The sequence below is a fragment of the Anser cygnoides genome, chromosome 7, assembly GCF_040182565.1.
Source record: "Anser cygnoides isolate HZ-2024a breed goose chromosome 7, Taihu_goose_T2T_genome, whole genome shotgun sequence".
Taxonomy (NCBI): domain Eukaryota; kingdom Metazoa; phylum Chordata; class Aves; order Anseriformes; family Anatidae; genus Anser; species Anser cygnoides.
This window is the reverse complement of record NC_089879.1, coordinates 18375246-18391465: the sequence shown is the minus strand read 5'-3', so window position 1 is coordinate 18391465 and position 16220 is coordinate 18375246. Positions and strand designations below refer to the sequence as shown.

The 16220-nt window shown below is 43.5% G+C and overlaps 1 long non-coding RNA gene across 4 annotated transcripts in view; it reads right to left on the bottom strand.

The window, feature by feature from the left end:
* Positions 1 to 16220, bottom strand: part of LOC106045245 (uncharacterized) — a 37515-nt gene that overhangs the window by 14792 nt on the left and 6503 nt on the right. For 2 of the 4 annotated variants that reach the window (XR_010832886.1, XR_001212688.3), the window contains 2 exons: positions 15774 to 15930; positions 8468 to 9337 (listed from right to left, as the gene is read on the bottom strand). This is a non-coding gene — a long non-coding RNA (uncharacterized lncRNA). Of the gene's footprint in view, positions 1 to 8467; positions 9338 to 13499; positions 13593 to 15773; positions 15931 to 16220 lie in introns of those variants that run through there. The other 2 variants (XR_010832888.1, XR_010832887.1) reach the window with 2 other exon arrangements.

Genomic DNA, 16220 nt, shown 5'->3' with positions numbered 1-16220 from the left:
GCATAAGGGAATTGTGCTGTGAAGCACCCGCCCTGGAGAAAGAATGCAGGTAGCCTGCGATGGATCAAGCCCAGCTTCCTCACCCCCTCCCTTCCTTCCTCCCCCAGAGTAGCCTGAGCAAAGCAGCAAATCCCCCCCTTGCTGGTCTCGCTCATTTGACAGCTGCTTTTTTGATTTTGGCTAGAACAGCCTGTGGTCAGGACAACTGCCAGCAATGCTGCCCACTTACCCTCTTGCCTTAGCCACATGGGAAACTGGGCTACATGGGGGCTGCCGCTTCCTGGGGTCTGGGGTGCTCACTCAGGAGCTCACACCAACAGTCAGGCTCTGTTCTGTGCTATGATTTTTAGGGCACTATTCAGCTTCTTGTACAAAGGCAAAAGCTGTGTGACCACCACATACCATGGCCTGGAGCATCGTTTACACCAGGCGGCACAAACAGGACATCAGGACCGAGCACCCCAACCTCACACCAGCTGGTGGACACTCAGACGCTACCATGGACCATTTCCAATTTTCCAGGTAGCCATGTACCAGGGAACTGGTCAATGTCAAAGAGAGACTGTCTTCCATTTCCACTCCCTAGCATGTGTCTGTTTTGGCTGTGAAGTAATGTGAGCAGTGCCCTGGAGAACATGCATGGCCCTGGGCAAGTGCCTCCAACAGTGGTAACCACAAACAGCTAAAATTGTTATTACAAGATGGTCAGACACCTGGTTATGAAGTCCCAGAGTCCGACTGCTTGCACCGTTTTATAGCAGGATACAGGAAGGCAAAGCCTGCATGTGATGTTTCAGTGCGTTGACCCAAACCACCATATCATCCCAGATGCCCACAGGAGGCCATCCCCACCCCAGCAGGACACACACACACCCCAGTGCAGGAAAAGAGGTGGTGTAAAATCTCTGAAGCACATGATTAGGTCATGAAAATATACACTTGATCACAGCTAGATCATAAGACAGTGTTTACCAGGAACACGGGAGTTTAGAGGATGAAAATCTGCGGATGATCTTTCAATAGTGGCTGCTTGCTACCACAGCCCAGCTGCTGCCAGCTTGCACAGAACAGACACATTGGCAAGAAACAACTCAACCTCCTCAAAATATTCACTTTTTTTCTCCTCCCTCCTAAATTTATTATTAAAATCATTGGGATTGTCTGAAAATTTGGCTATGAAAACAACATTATGCAGAGCTCCCTCCAGAACATTCACATCTCTATTTCTTTCATGTCTTTCTTTCTAGTGTCCAGCAAGCTGTGCACTCCAAAGGGAGCTCATCCCATAAGTGGTAGGATCAGCTCGCAAAACGCTGCCTCCAGGTCCAGCATCCTCCCAGCCAAAGCCAAGCCTGTTATTTCTAGGAGCACAATCAGACCGCAGCAGCGTTTCCAGCCAAGCAGAGATGAAGTAACAGACTCAGTCTGGTCCTGTTTGGCTTCGGTAACTACCAATAAAAAGCAAGAACCTGGAACGGTCATAGGCCTGCTGATAATTTGGGATGTTTCAATTTGTGAAACAAGCTCCATGTTTCTCTTATGACTAGCTGCGGAATAACAAACACACTGATTTAGTTTCACTGCTGCCTGGATTGTCAGTTTGATTTGTTCACAGATGTTTAGGGTTACATACTGCTTTACAGAGACATTCAGCAAAGCAGAAACACAGAGAGCTCCATGGGCTAACACTGAATTTCCTACAGACTTCAGTTGCTGCAGTTACAAGTTTTTCATGAATTTGAAGCATGGAGTTCTCCCCTGAGCCCTCGTCTCCCCCCCACCTTTTTTTTTTTTTTTGTGTTGGTGTAAGAGGGTTATAAGTTTATAATGCTTCATGAGTTTAGCTCCCTGAAGATTTTTTCCTTCACTGGAATCATTAATAAGGTCCTCCCTCCTCTCTCTTGACACTTTCACAAAATACACTGGAACACAGTTACGTTTAAGAAATTGTAAATTTGGATTAAATTAGTTGCCACAGTAAGAGAGTGGATAGAGGAGATCAAAAGAAATTCATGCAGTTACAAATGGAAAAAATTTATAATTAATTTTCTTAGAAATTTTGAAAACCCATGTTAAATAAAGAACTAAAGCTACTGAAAATAAGGGTGTGACTACAAACATTGCAGCCAAAACACTAGCCAGCGAATAAAGGTAGCGCATGTGCTTTCTGCTGCTCAGAGGCCGATAGGATGTTCTATTCTTCGCAGGAGAGCTTGAGCTTTAATTCATTGCCTGACATTATTTTTATTAGTAACCTGAATGGCTCTGGAAAGAAAAGGGTTTAAATTACCAAAAAAAAAAATGGTTCAGACTCAGCTGGCTTTGTGAACCCATAAACTGTTTGCAAGGTTCATAAAACCTCAAAAGCCAGAAAATCCTCCACCCCCTATTTCCGCTCCAGCCTTACTTCAGTTCATTGTAGGAAATTATGAGCTCCCTCCTCTAACGGATGGTAACTTCCATAACTTGGAGCTAATCACATTGCCTTCACCCTTCCTCAGCATCTCCATGTTGGATTGAAGCTGGCACTTGAGCAGAATTCCCCGTGTAATGGACCTGACCCTCCAGCTTGCTTTCCAGGTGCAAATCGGAGCTGATGGGGTTACTGGGCTTTGCTCCAATGCCAAACAATTGTTGACACAACAGCATACAAGTCCCTAATGCCTCATTCTCTATTTTTCTCTTCCATTCTGTTGAATGAAATTATATATATATGTGTATATATATATATTCAGTTCCTGGGCAAGGGGAGTGTATCCTCTATTCTGCAACACCACCTGGGTGCCAAGTGATCTCGGGGGAATAGCAAAGTTTTATATTTTAACTCAAGCAGCAAGCTCCTAAGAGCCATAATTTCTTGTTAAGCCCCCCAAAGGATATTTTTAGAGGCAAATAACTTACACTGAAAAACAGCACCTGGGAGAATTTGGAGGGCACCAAATTCCTGGTAAATCCCATGACCCAGCACATGCACCAGAGCTGGTACAGCCCATAGTCTTCAGCTCAGGCCACCACGAAGCCCCACCTGCACTAGCAGCAGGTTGGTTCAAGCCTCTTCTGTGAAACTTTGCCGCAAAGGAAGCCTGTAAGGTAATGCTGTGGGCAGGCAAAAGAGGCTGATGCACCACTGCCCAGACTAAGAATATCAAAGAACAATGAAAAGGTGAGCAAAACATCTCCCAGCTGATGCCAGTAAGAATGAACCAGGCACCTGTCACCCCTGAACACAGGCAGAACAGCAGAATTCTACGTTTTATTAAGAAAAATGCATACACTGGTCTGAGGAAGGCAGCAGCACCAGAAGCTTCAACTCCAACAGCATGAGGCTAGCAAAGATAGCTGCTGCGAAAGCCATTCACATGCAGGTGCTGGGATAGCGAGCAGGGAGCCCAGCACAGCAAGAGGCAAGGGCACAGTGCCTCAGCTTCAGTCCTCCCCAGGAAAAGGCTCCCTAGGCTTTGAAACAAGTCTTCACCACCCAGCTATCATCTAGAACATGATGGGAGTGTAAAGCAAATTGAATACCCTGCAGTAAACACTAGCTAATCAGTCTTGATAAACAGAAGCATAGTTAATTGGAATTTAATTGCTGTATTAGTCATTTACCAAACATATGTCTTGCATTAATGGCGGCTTTTCCTCTTCCCACAAACCACATTCAGTTTTCTCACAGAAAATAAATGCCTCTAAAATCTCCCGAAGATCCACGATCCTTCATGCGCAGCAGCTCCATGTCCACAAGAAACGCCGAGCTGTGTGAAACGTGGTACTAATCACAGGGACTGCCAGCAGTCACAGACCTCTATGCAAAGAGGGAATTTTAACTCACTGAAACAAATGACTTACTTATGGAACAGGAACCCCCCAGTTTGCAACCACCGCATTCAAACAGGCAGACAGCTCCTTTCTGCAAGCCAATACAGATAAGTGGCTGCAATTTTCTCAAGTTGCCTTTAAAACACAGGTTTATTTTCAGTTTAGCCAGAAATGACCTTGTGAGACTTTGGTTCTAGTCTCTCCTCCTCAGCCTGCAAATTATTTTTCTGTAATAAGCAGGAGGACCTAATTCATGTTACCAGCACGGTGTAACTGATGTGCTATTTCTTGGAAAGAAGCAGGCTGCCAGAGTCCAGGGCTAGAGTCTGAGGGTACTCAAAGTTACATTCATTACACAGCAAGAGCAACTGAGAAAAATAAACACTTCTAGAGCTTATGACTAATCAAAGCTGTAAATTTCAACCACTTCTTACAGAGTCATAGCTTAGCAAAATGACACAGGATGTGTTACGTATCAGAGGGTAACCTTTAAAGAAGGTCTTACACACTAGGGAAAAATTTTAAACAGAACAGGATGAATTTTGTGCCTTTTTTTTATGTGGTTCTTATAATTAACCAAAAACTGTCACAGAAAATCATCCTAGAGGTCTGGATTCAATCCAGACTTCTAACACATCCAATCATCATCTCTGCTGCAGTATCCACAGTGTCAGTTAAATAATTAGAGCTGGTGAACAGCTTTTCAGCATTTTGTTTTCAACCATTCACTTCCCTGTTTACAAGCTTCCTCTGGGTGGATTTTGGGGATTTACCCCTCTTAATTTAATAGAGCCCAACATAACTTCTCCCAAGGGACCAGAGCACCAGGTGATTGCCAAACTGCTCTTAACACTGGATACCCAGTGCAAGTAATTTAATGCTGAGGCTTTGTGGCACATGGCATGGTTTGTGATTGTGTGACCTTACTTGACTTTAATACATTACCTTCATTTCAGAGTGAAACAAAACCCAAAATTTATTTCCTCACAAAATTAGCATTGGCCACAGGCTCAAAAATCACTCTACATCAACAACGTAAATCTTCCCATGTGCAAGAACTTGCAGAACAGCAGAAAGGGAAAGCTGCACAAAGGGGCCAGATGGTAATTTAGTCTCTGGTTCAACAAATTGTTTGCAAACAACTTTCAGTTTCACAACTACCCCTCTCCGTGTGATCATAAAGTACAATGGGTTCTTGAATTATTTTTTGGTCCAAAGCATTTGACTGTTCAGACCGGCATCTTGGCTTTTTCCATCACAAGGATCCAAACAGAGGGAACCTGCATGTTGGAAGGAGGCTAAGGACAGCCCTTAGCCTGAAAAAAAAAATTGGCTTTGCATATCAGGCATGGGCTGTCATTCACTGGATGTCACAGCTGATTCAATAGTGACATGTCCAAAATTCTCTCAGACATCACTATTAAAAGAACAGCTGGGATGAAAACATGCATCAACAGAAATGTACACATTTTCTTCTCCATTTTCTTATCATCTCTCCATTGCTTTACTCAAATTCAATCAGTGAGAAAAATCTGTTGGGAAACAGGTAGACACAAGTGTGTTTAGCCATGTCAATATCTGGAAAATGCCTGCTGTGTAAAAAGTTAGTGGAAAGAAACAGACAGTGACTGCACCATTTACAGCAAGAGAACAATCTCTTGCCATCTTGATAAACATTTTAAAAAAAAGACGTAATGGAGCAGCAAGATATTCATACTTTATACTAGTCAGTGATGTAGTGAGTTAGTGAGTGTGTGAAAAATCTTAAAACAGACTGAAGTTGGGTTATAAGATAGTTCTTACAGCAAACCGCTTATGCTGAGCAGCTACTGTCTCCAGCTCTAGTTGCAGTGTAATTGTGGAACCACAAGCCTGGAATGGTTAAGGTTGGAAGGTACCTCACCTCAGGAGGTCATCTGGTCCAAAATGTGCACCTTCTCCACGAGTCAGGTTGTCTCCTGCCTATATCCTGACAAGGCTACGTTGATTATACAGAGCAGTCTGCAAGAGCAGCTAACGTACCCACTCATTCTTAGTTTTGCTTTGATTCACATTGGCAGTTGTAGATGCAGTCTGCTCTCCAGGTATGCACGTGGAAGTGACTGAGACATGCCAAATTTACCAGCAGCTTCTCATTAGTGGCTCTTCCTTGATTATGACATCTGCTGAGGTTGATGACAATAACAGAAGAAAATGTGAAGTTCAGTCATTTGGAAATGACTTAAGTGGAGGCCGTTCTGCACAGTATGATGTTGAAATGAATGATTGAGGCCAGATTTATAGCTCAAGCAGTCTTGCATCTGTGTTTCATTTGAGAACAACCAATATGAAAAAACACCTTTAAAAAAATCTTAATCATTTCCCAACTGACCAAAACCTCTGGATATTCTGTCAGCAATATAATCTAGACCACAAAATCTTGTTGTTGAAAGGAATTTCCAGAGCATTGTTATATGGCTAGTCCAATGAACTTGTACTAGTCAAGGCTGTCAGTATGCCACTTTGGGCTCTACGGAAAAGTTTTCATCCACTGGTCAGTAGAAGTCCCTAAAATGCTCCTAGAGAGGACAAGGAGACCATTCACAGACTTAGATATGAAGAAAGTTTGGAAGCAGCTTATATCTCCCCTTCTTTGATAACTAGTGACCATTCTGCAGTCTAGCTGCTGTAGTTTCTCCCCCAACACCCTCCACAGCTCAGTATGATTGAAAAGCATGCAGCCATAGGAGAAGAGCCAAGAATTTGGTGGCCAGACTTACTAAATTAACTGTTTTTCAGAGTTATGCATAACTCCTTTCATTTGCATTGATGTTTTCTGAGTGTTGGATACTTGCCAGTAAACATCTGATCCATTGAAGGCTCACAGTGAGGACAAACCGAGCTTAAACTGTACTTACAGCTACCCAGGTAGACTCCATACACAGCCCAAAGCAGAAAGCTCAGTCAAAACTTTATGTAACACTCGATTAACATGCCACATACAACTAACAATGGTCCAAGGAGATCAGGTTTATAAGTTAAGGGAAGACATCTTATCAAGCCAGCCAGCATAAAGCACGTGCATATATTGATTTTCCACAATAGTTAAGCTCCTAATGAAATACCCAATCACTTTCACAGGGAGAGTTCAGCCACAATACAAAAATGCACTTAAATTTCTACAATGTTCTCAGAAGAACAGAAAAAGTGTTCCCAAGGATGCATCTCCCCTGCTTCAACACCATGTAAGGCAAGGTGATAAGACAAAAGTCTTATCCAAGATACGGTAGATAAGTATGCAGAGCAGAGACATTTCTAAAGAAGTTGAGGAATCCCTGCCAGCAAAGGGAGGTTTTTGTTATTTTTGCATACATTTGAAGTCCACAGTCAGGTCATAAACCAAGATGCTGGTGATTAGCTTCAAAACTCCCATTTGCCAGTATTATAAACCTTTTTGCTAGGAATCATCTTTGTTACCTGCCTGCCAGACCCTCCTACAGGCTCCTTGGGAAACTTGATGAGTTTTGGTGGAAAATTTCTGACAGGATTTTCTGATGGGTTGCTGTACTCCCAGAACTGTCCTCCTGCACACTGACAGCGTTTAGCATTGCATTTGCAAGAAGCAATTGGAAAAGAGTAGAGATACCTCCCTCTTCTCACCATCTTTTCCCCCCTTATACATGCAGGAAGGTGGAGTACATTGCCTGCAGTGATGGAAACTCGGACTGAGGAAGGGGAGTTCTCTGAACATATGCCTATTGCTTATAAAGTAAATTGTTTACTACGGTAAAGCATGAAGCACATCGTAATATAGAAAACTTTTGCTGTATTTATTTCTAAACCAGAACTTCTCCCTGCTCTGAAGGATTTACCATCTCCTTTTGGCACCCTGGTCATGCAGAATTCACATTCTCCATGCTCTAAATGCACATCTTAACATGCACTTAATGCGCTGACTTAGCAGCAACATGACCTCTGAATTTTCCATATTGTCTTGGAAAGCAGCATTAACCACATAAAGGTGGAAAACAGTAATCAACTGCAAATAACTCAAAGTGGCATCTTCATCACAAGGCTAAGAGGCTCTTCTGTCTTGAGCATGGAACAAAAAACATTTTAAAGTGAGCTTCATACATTTCAGAAGTCTTGTGAGCTAGTAAAATTTGAAGGTAAGTGGCATGCTCATTACAAGGCAAATGAGCATTTAAATCACCAGTTGTGGTTGCACATGCTGAATGCCGCCATGTGGCTGAACAATGAACAGAAGATCTGACTGGGAGCCTGATCTGGTTTTACCAGACTGATTGTTCACAGATTAACACATCCCCGTTGTCTACATGAATCTTTCTGGGGCAGGCTCCAAGTCTCAAGAGAAGTTCACATCCATGCCAGTGAGAAGGCTGCCTGATAAGCAAGTGCTTGTGCTCAGAGCTGGTCCTGTAGGGAGCTGAATGCCTCAGACAGCTACAGGCGTTAATATTGCTGAGATGCAACCCTAAACAGACTAGCACTTCATTTGGTGACCAAAAAATGATATCTTAATTATTCAGGACCACTTGGGCTGAAGATTACTCCCAGATTAGGCCACAATCCAGTAAACTGCAGACTTCAAGGTAAATGTACGGGCATATCCCTAAAGTCAAAAGCTGGTCTGATATACAAAAAATTAGAAGTGCTTTGCTGAATCAGTGGTAATTACAAAGAAAGCAACAGTCTGCAGTAAAGGCCCCAGAAAGGCATCAGTTTTTGGCAAACTCTTGACTATTAGTAAACATAAAGCAGTAACATCAAGAAAAAGTAATTGTCTATACAGAAAACTGTAATATGAAACATGTATAGCAATGAATAAAAAGGCTTTGTGAAACTGTCCATTTCTCACTTAGATGCATGTGAACAAGTTGAAACAAACTAAAGATATGCCAGGAGTTCTCAACACTGGTGCTAACAGCCTTTGAGAGCCTGGGCTGGACAACACCTCTCAAAAGATATTTTCATAACAGATGCTCTTTATTTACTTGAACTTCCCCATTGGCAAAGACACTGACCAAATTCTTCTCTGGTTTCAGATTTTCTGGCTACTCCATCTTATTGTAAACATCAGTGGAAAACATACTTGTTTAGAAGCACTCTCCTGGGATGACCAATGAAAGTTATTTCTCAAAAACCTGAAGCTTGGGCCAAAGTTGAGAAGAACTCTTTGGTGTCAAAGTCTTGTGATTTTCATCCTACCTCTTCACATGTAGGATATTTTGTCCAGAGTAAGTGTTCAGGAAAGGAAATGAGAATCTTGGATTTTGTTTTAAGCCTCACTACTTGATAAAAGAAAGTTCATAGGAGCAGCAGCACAGGGTCAGCCAAGCACCAGGACAATCCGGAGCGGGAAGATGGGAAGGGTTCATGTCAGTGCAAGCTGGGGTTCTTCTGGGGACATGGTCCTGCACTGAACAGGGAGCTCCTGGACAAAGTGGTGCTTAAGTTTGGCAGGGAGGTTTTGCTATAGGTTTTCCTTAAGCATTGAAACATCTGAACTCTTTTCTCTCATCTAAAAGAGAAAAAAAATCAAGTTAATGCTCTGGACAAAGCTTTTCCTGGAGCTTTCAAACTGCCTGCAGGGGTGTTTGGTACCAGCCCACTATGGGAGCCAAGCGCTGCATTCCCCAAGCCCCTTGGACAACCCCAAACCTAAACAATCTCAAGTGGAAGGGGGGAGCTACCCATCCATGCTTGATTCACGAGTGTACACAGCCTGCTTTTCATACACAGGAGGGTGGATAGGAGGCTGGTGGGAGCTGGAGTGCCCCATACAGTAATGCTGCCCTCAGATGTAAGCATGCTTTATTTCACACCACAAGCCCCATCAGCAGCAGCATCTGCCTGCTTCTTTGATTAGCAAATCAGCAAATCAAGAGCCCAAAGTCTTCCTGCTGAGCTGAAAGCCAGTCGTTAATAGCCAGGCTTTGGGCATTTCCAGATGGCATGACATGAGCTGGAGAAAGCTGATTACCAAGTAGTTGCAAATAGTTTGTCAGGGGAATTATTTCTATCAACTGGCAAAATGGCAGTTTGCCATCAGGCTCCACAAGTTCTTCAGAGAAAGATAATACCCATCATTCTAGGCTTGCCATTTCTTACAAAAATTACTCTTGATCACTATCCCTGTGCTCACCCATGTACTCAGAGCAGCCCAGCTGAAGAGGAAAGCTGCTCAGAGGGGTCAGCACACACAGAGCATCAATTGCATCTCCTATGTGCTCAGCATCTTCCTCATATGCCTCATGACAGTATTTATACCCATCCCCACTTGAGCTATACTGAACAAAAGCCAAACCAACCATTATAACAGAAACTTCCAGTGTAGCTAGCATTAAAATACAGTTCATGGACTATTGCTCCACAAGATCCCAGCCTCAGTCAGCACACAGGAAGGACAGTACTCATTTAACAGCTTCTCACTATTTTCTTTCAAATTCCATTGCTCAGCATGGGCTTCTAAGCTTTGCTGTCTGCACAGAGCTCTTACTTTCACCTCCCTTCATTTATTCTGCTCACCACTGTTCAGTCTCAGTGCCCCACAAACACTAAATTTAACATGCTCCTGTGAGGGTAGGGCAGAATCACCCCAATTTACAGATAAGACAGCTAAAGGACAAGAATTGCCATGCTGAGAAATCAAAGCCCAGCTTCTTCCACCTAGTTTTAGGTGCCCACCTGATGTGAGGTGATCATAGCTTATTCACACTCCCCCCAGATGAGCACCAATGACAAATGTCTACCTATCTGTCCATCAGTCCTGTGCCATCTTGAGCATGTGCATGTGTTTTGGGACATGGATACAGCCTTTACATCATATTCCTATGATTTAACCAGCATAATTCATGCTGACCATAACAGCATCTCCCCAACTGCTCTGCAACACTACACATCCCCTCCAGACAGCCCCAAACCACCACAAGACTTTTCATCCACTCAACTCACAAACTGACAGTGATTAAGCAGCCTCACATGCAACCAATTACTCAACTTCTCAGGCAAGTCCCCAGGACTCCACACTTGTCTCCATAACACATTTTGATCATGATGGATAACCCATCTTCAGCACTGGCAAGTCCCTCCTGGGACAGGTAACTTTCCTAGAGAGGTACAGGCTGTTTGTGCAGCTCAGGCATGTATAAAGCAGAATCTGTGAGAGAAAGAAGGCCCAGAGCAGATGAAACTGGATGAATCTGACCAAAAGTGAACACAGACAGATAGGAAGAAAGAGCTTCTCAACCAAGGAGCAGTCCAGGCAAGACTGACAGATATCCCATTACTCAAGACCATTAAAGGTAGTTTGGACAGTTCAGGAAGGAATAATTGACTTGAGTTTTTGCATGCCTCATGCCAAATGACTACTGCTTCAGCTCTACTACACTGCATAATTGGCTCGCTACTATAGCATTTCTGTGCTGTATTTTACAGATATCATTTCAGCTACAGAAGCTGCTCTTTTAATACTCATCTTAGTCTTGCTCATTAGGTGGAAAGCATTACCTTACTCACACCTGACTGCCAAATCAGCCAGAGCCCATCCACTGCCTGCTGACACAGCCTGCAGCCATCAGTATTACAAAACACTGGTGCATCCCCCTTCCTAGGCAGAACATCAAGGTACAGAGAGCAAATGCAAGTGATCCTCCACAGAAATCCCACTATATTCTTTGCCGCAAAGTTCACTGAGCCTTTTGGTGCAAGTTGCATTTTATTTCAATAAGAAGGCATCAGAACCACAGGAGGCAAGAGTGAACATGTTAAACCTAGCAGCACATTTATGCCCTTGTTCTCCTGAAATTTGATCAGGAGCATAGCTAAACATGCAGCTGGCACTTACTGTCCCACAGGAAGTTTTTGCAAGGGAGACAGCAGTGAGGCTGGTGGAAATCAAGTACTTTTCTTATTGTGTGGTTGAAACACAGCCAGGACAAAGATGCCAGTGCTGGAGCCAGGAAGCCCCAGGTTCCTGCCACTCAGCATCAGGGTGTATCTGCACATGTGCCCTCTGTTCTAGTGTCACTGCAGGCCTGAAGGACCAGGCTATTTCCACAGACAACTTTTTCCTGCCATAAGATCTCAATAAAAATTTTCCAGCTGCCTTGGGGTTTTGCTTTTGTTTCATGGGAATGTCCTGGACAGTCAGTTGAAGTGAAGAATCAACTCCCCTGAAACCAGCCAGGACCTCCCTGACCCGTGTAAAACCCAGGTGTACATCTCCTTCCATAGCAGCTCTGGAGGAGCATCCAGGAGGAGTCACCACCGACGGAGATGAGAGGCAATCATTCCTCGCAGCCTGCTCTGTATCACTTGCAAGCAGATTGTTCCAATATGCTGTGTTGGTTTTATAAGACAGAAGCGTCCGTTGGGACATAAGGTGTAATTATAGAGCAATTTCAATTAAGAGTCAAACTATGGTCCAATAAGGTAAAAAGGTCAGTGCTATATCTAGTAATGCAGCTGGATGGTGGTTTTGCACTTGGCTACAAAACGAAGGGAAATCCTAACTGGGGCCAAATATATCCCTGTCTTCAGTCATGATTTTCTGCCAAGCATCAATCCCAGAGCACATTCTGAAAGGATATTTGCCCAGAATTACAGTTTAAAAAATGCATTATACTATTCTTCGTTTTAGCAGGTTCAGGCTGCGACTTCGACTCTTTCCAGTGAGTTTTTTTCTTTTTTCTCCTTCCCAGGCTTTGATTACAAAATAACTAAGCTGAACAGATTCTGTTCATGGTGAGAGTCTTAGCTGTCAAGTATTAGATTATAGCAGAAAAACATCAAAAAAGCTAGCATGCTGTCCTGGTGTGGTTTAAACAAAGATTTCAGGAACAAACTCAGAAAACACTCACCAGTTTATCAACAGTGGGAAATTATCTCAGAGCACCTCCTAGGGGAAGAAGTCTGAGAAAACATCTGGAAGGGATAAAGCACTAACTAAGACAACAAATAGCATGGCATTCAGAAAGGGAATCTCAAGACAGCAATTTTTGATCTCTAAAATTCCCTAGAAAATTCCATACACTCAAGCTCAGCCCAGTGCTTTGGAGAAATTAACATCAAAAAATCAATAGATGGGCCAAAGTGACAAGTATACGGAGACAGAGGCTGAATAGGAGATTAGCTAAAAAAGCCAGAAGGAAATGGGAGACCAGAAAAACTCAGATGGGGGCTGGGACAGGGGCTGTGGATTAGCCCTGGCAGTGGAATTGCTTATAGGGGGTCTCACAAGTGGTTTAGGACATTTACAAAGCACTACATCTTTCCCAGAATTCAAAGAAATATCAGACAACAGGACATTTTTCCTTCAAATAGGTCTTATGCTGGAAGTGAATGCTTCCAAGAACTGGGAATACCTGGAAATCTCATGTTTGCTTCTGCACAGTTGTAGATACGCAAAGGATTACAGATTTAATGAAATCCTCAGCTTCTCACACAGGGTCTGCAAAAAGGCTGCAGGTATTTGTTCATGAACACTGTTAATCGCAAGTGCTGGAGACAGCAGCAAGCTTTCCATCCCAGCCCCCTCCTGCCTCTGCCATCAGCCGGGATACTATCTATCCTCTTAAGTTTTGGGCAGGTTCAAGAAGGGAATCTGCTTTTAAGACTGACAACTGACAGGTCAGGCACTTCTTTGCTCATGTCAGCCAATCACACCATGTCATCCAGTTTTAAGTGGAAATATTTTTTTAGGTCTTATAACCATACAAGAGGGTGTCCAGGGGAGCAGCATCTGTGTAGGTGACTCCAGAAACAGATGATGCAGCCTGTGGAAGCAAAGACTGGGTCAGCGCAGTGAATTTTACGTTAGATTGTAATAGCAGGGCCTTTCCAAATAGGCAAAATTCTGAAATGCTCTGTTCATCTGATGTCTGCTAGAAAGAGATTACCTGGAACTAGGTGAAAAGAAACAAGGCACAGAGCTGTGCCAGGGAGATCTGGACAGAGAAAATGGCTCTGAAAAAATGACATGAAAAGCAGAATGTAAGGCTCTGAAGTTATCACCCCTAGTCCATGGTGGAAACTGAATGAACCCTGAAGAATGAAATAAAAGATCCAGCATGTTATTACTTAAACAGTAACAGAAGTTGAATAGGCATATAGCCACACTAACTGTCTATGCCTTGGGTGGAACCAAAAGAATTGTATTTCTGCTTTCTGAGCAAAACTGATTCAGTGCTCCTTTTGGCATGGGCAACATTTTCACCCCATTTAACCCTAAAGTATTAAATTGATGAGTTCAAAGCTGCCTCTTGTCCAGTATTAACTTGCTTCCAATAAAACTTTGACAAAGTAGTGTCTCCATAACAGATTTTAAATGTCTTATTTATCCAGACTTTCCAGAAAGTTGCCAAGGATGTTTTAATCTGAGCAGAAGATAACTAATTTGAACTTGCTCATGGGAGTTGTCTGAATTGCTATTGACTTCTGAGACAGACTTACACCATGGAAAAAGGAATTCCCTGGGAGAAGAGCTGTCTGATAATGGACACTAACAGTGCCCCCCAAATATACTCGTGTGCAATTGAGACAAATGCAAGAGCAGGCTCACCATTTTGTTAAGGGTTTTAGAAGACATTAAATTCCTGGGCAATCCCATCATCTTAGAAAAAGGCATCTTAAACTCCTGATGAGTTCACTTCTGCAAGCAATATCCTTTATAGGCACCAGCAATACACTGACAGGATACTTTATGATGCAAAGGCAAGTACTGATTGCTTGAGCCTCATGCCAACAGGAAACCTTGTCAGCATCAGCACCAAGACAGAAACCTCCAGCAGCAGTGCAGGAACAATATTGTCCAGCTCTCAGTTGTGATGCTGGAGCCAGAAACATGGACAGAATAAAATATAAAATCTGGGAGTGCCTGACAGCCTGCAGCTGCACAAATCCTGAGAAAGCTGCCTTGTTTCAAAGGTGCTGTGCAAGAGGACTGGCCATTTGAGCTCTGCTTCTGATGATCCCCAAGCCAAAAGGAAGAGAAGGTGATCCTTAGGGATTCTGAGTGAAAATAAAGGCAGCAGCTTTACACACCAGCAACTTGAATTAAACAGCTTAAGAAAGTATTGGCTAGCAATTCTCAGCCTTCTGCACCTGACAGTGCAATAATCCAATTGGTTTGGATATCTTGCCATTTCCAGTTTGATGTGACATGGGAAACAACTTCTTGTCCTGACTGCTATTTGAACCCAGCATTTAAATCTCAAAGGAAGATGCTTCCTCAAAGATGCTAACACAAGGCACATACCAAACAACACCCGGGGCTCTAGCTAATTAACCTTTTATCTCTTAAGCTCTCTGCCCTGTTGCTGGAATCACACCATGGAAACACCACTCTTGCTCCTGCACCTGGTTTTCCATCCTTCCCTGTGATCCTAGCTAGTGCCTTTGGCTGAGAGTCAGTTCCCCTCTCCTCCAGACCAGCCCCATGCACTCAGCTTCCCCCCAGCCCAACAGCCAGATGCAGAGCTCAGCCTCAGGGCCACTTTGCTTTTCAGTCTGAAGGGTTGCATCGGCAACTACCAACTACTTGGTTATACTTCAGAATGATTTAACTTGCATACATGTGATCACCTGAGCAGTGCTCATGCTGCTGGCAAAAGCAGACAGCAGCGAGTCTACAGCTTGCCCTGTGGATGCAGCATTGGAGGCAGGACTCAATTTCTCAACAGGAATGCCTCCAAATCACACTGAACATGAGGATCAGCCCAGGAAGCCAAGCTGCTATACACAAACCATAAACTGTCTGTCAACACCCAGAACTGATCCTGCTCAACTCTCTAAATAACCCAGACCCACACTGTTCTGGTGAATCTCCAGAGTTCTGGCAGCATTTCTTGGACTGCCCATCTCCAGCTGGGAATATACTGAGACCTATATTCTGTTTACATGCATATTTCAAAAGCAGAAGCTGGAGATGCAAGCGTCACCCATTTCTAAAGCCTTACCTGCACGGATGTACCCACAAGGTTTGAGGACAAGCAGCAGCTCATTGTTCTCTCTGCCCAGGTAACAAATCTGCTGAGCATGTAGGAAGCTTGTGGCTCCCAACAACCTCCTCAAATGCCAGGTGCAGGTGGAGCAGCACAGCACACTGTCTGGTACCTATGAGTAAATGATAAAATGCAGGAAAATCTAGCACCTGCAGCAAGGAATTAGGGAACAATTGCATTTTACATAATTTAAATTGAAGTCCTTATAATTCCTGCCTGAAATGATTTGGAAAAAGATCTATAGCAGCCACGGGCATGTTTTTCTCCTGCTCCTATACAGGAAAGCTGGTTTAATACAGCCCTGAGCACATCAGTTGCATACAGTTAAACAGGCTCAGCTGAGGGCTGCTACAGAATCAGTTCACACAACTAGAGGTGCATGCCATGGATTTGGGCTATATA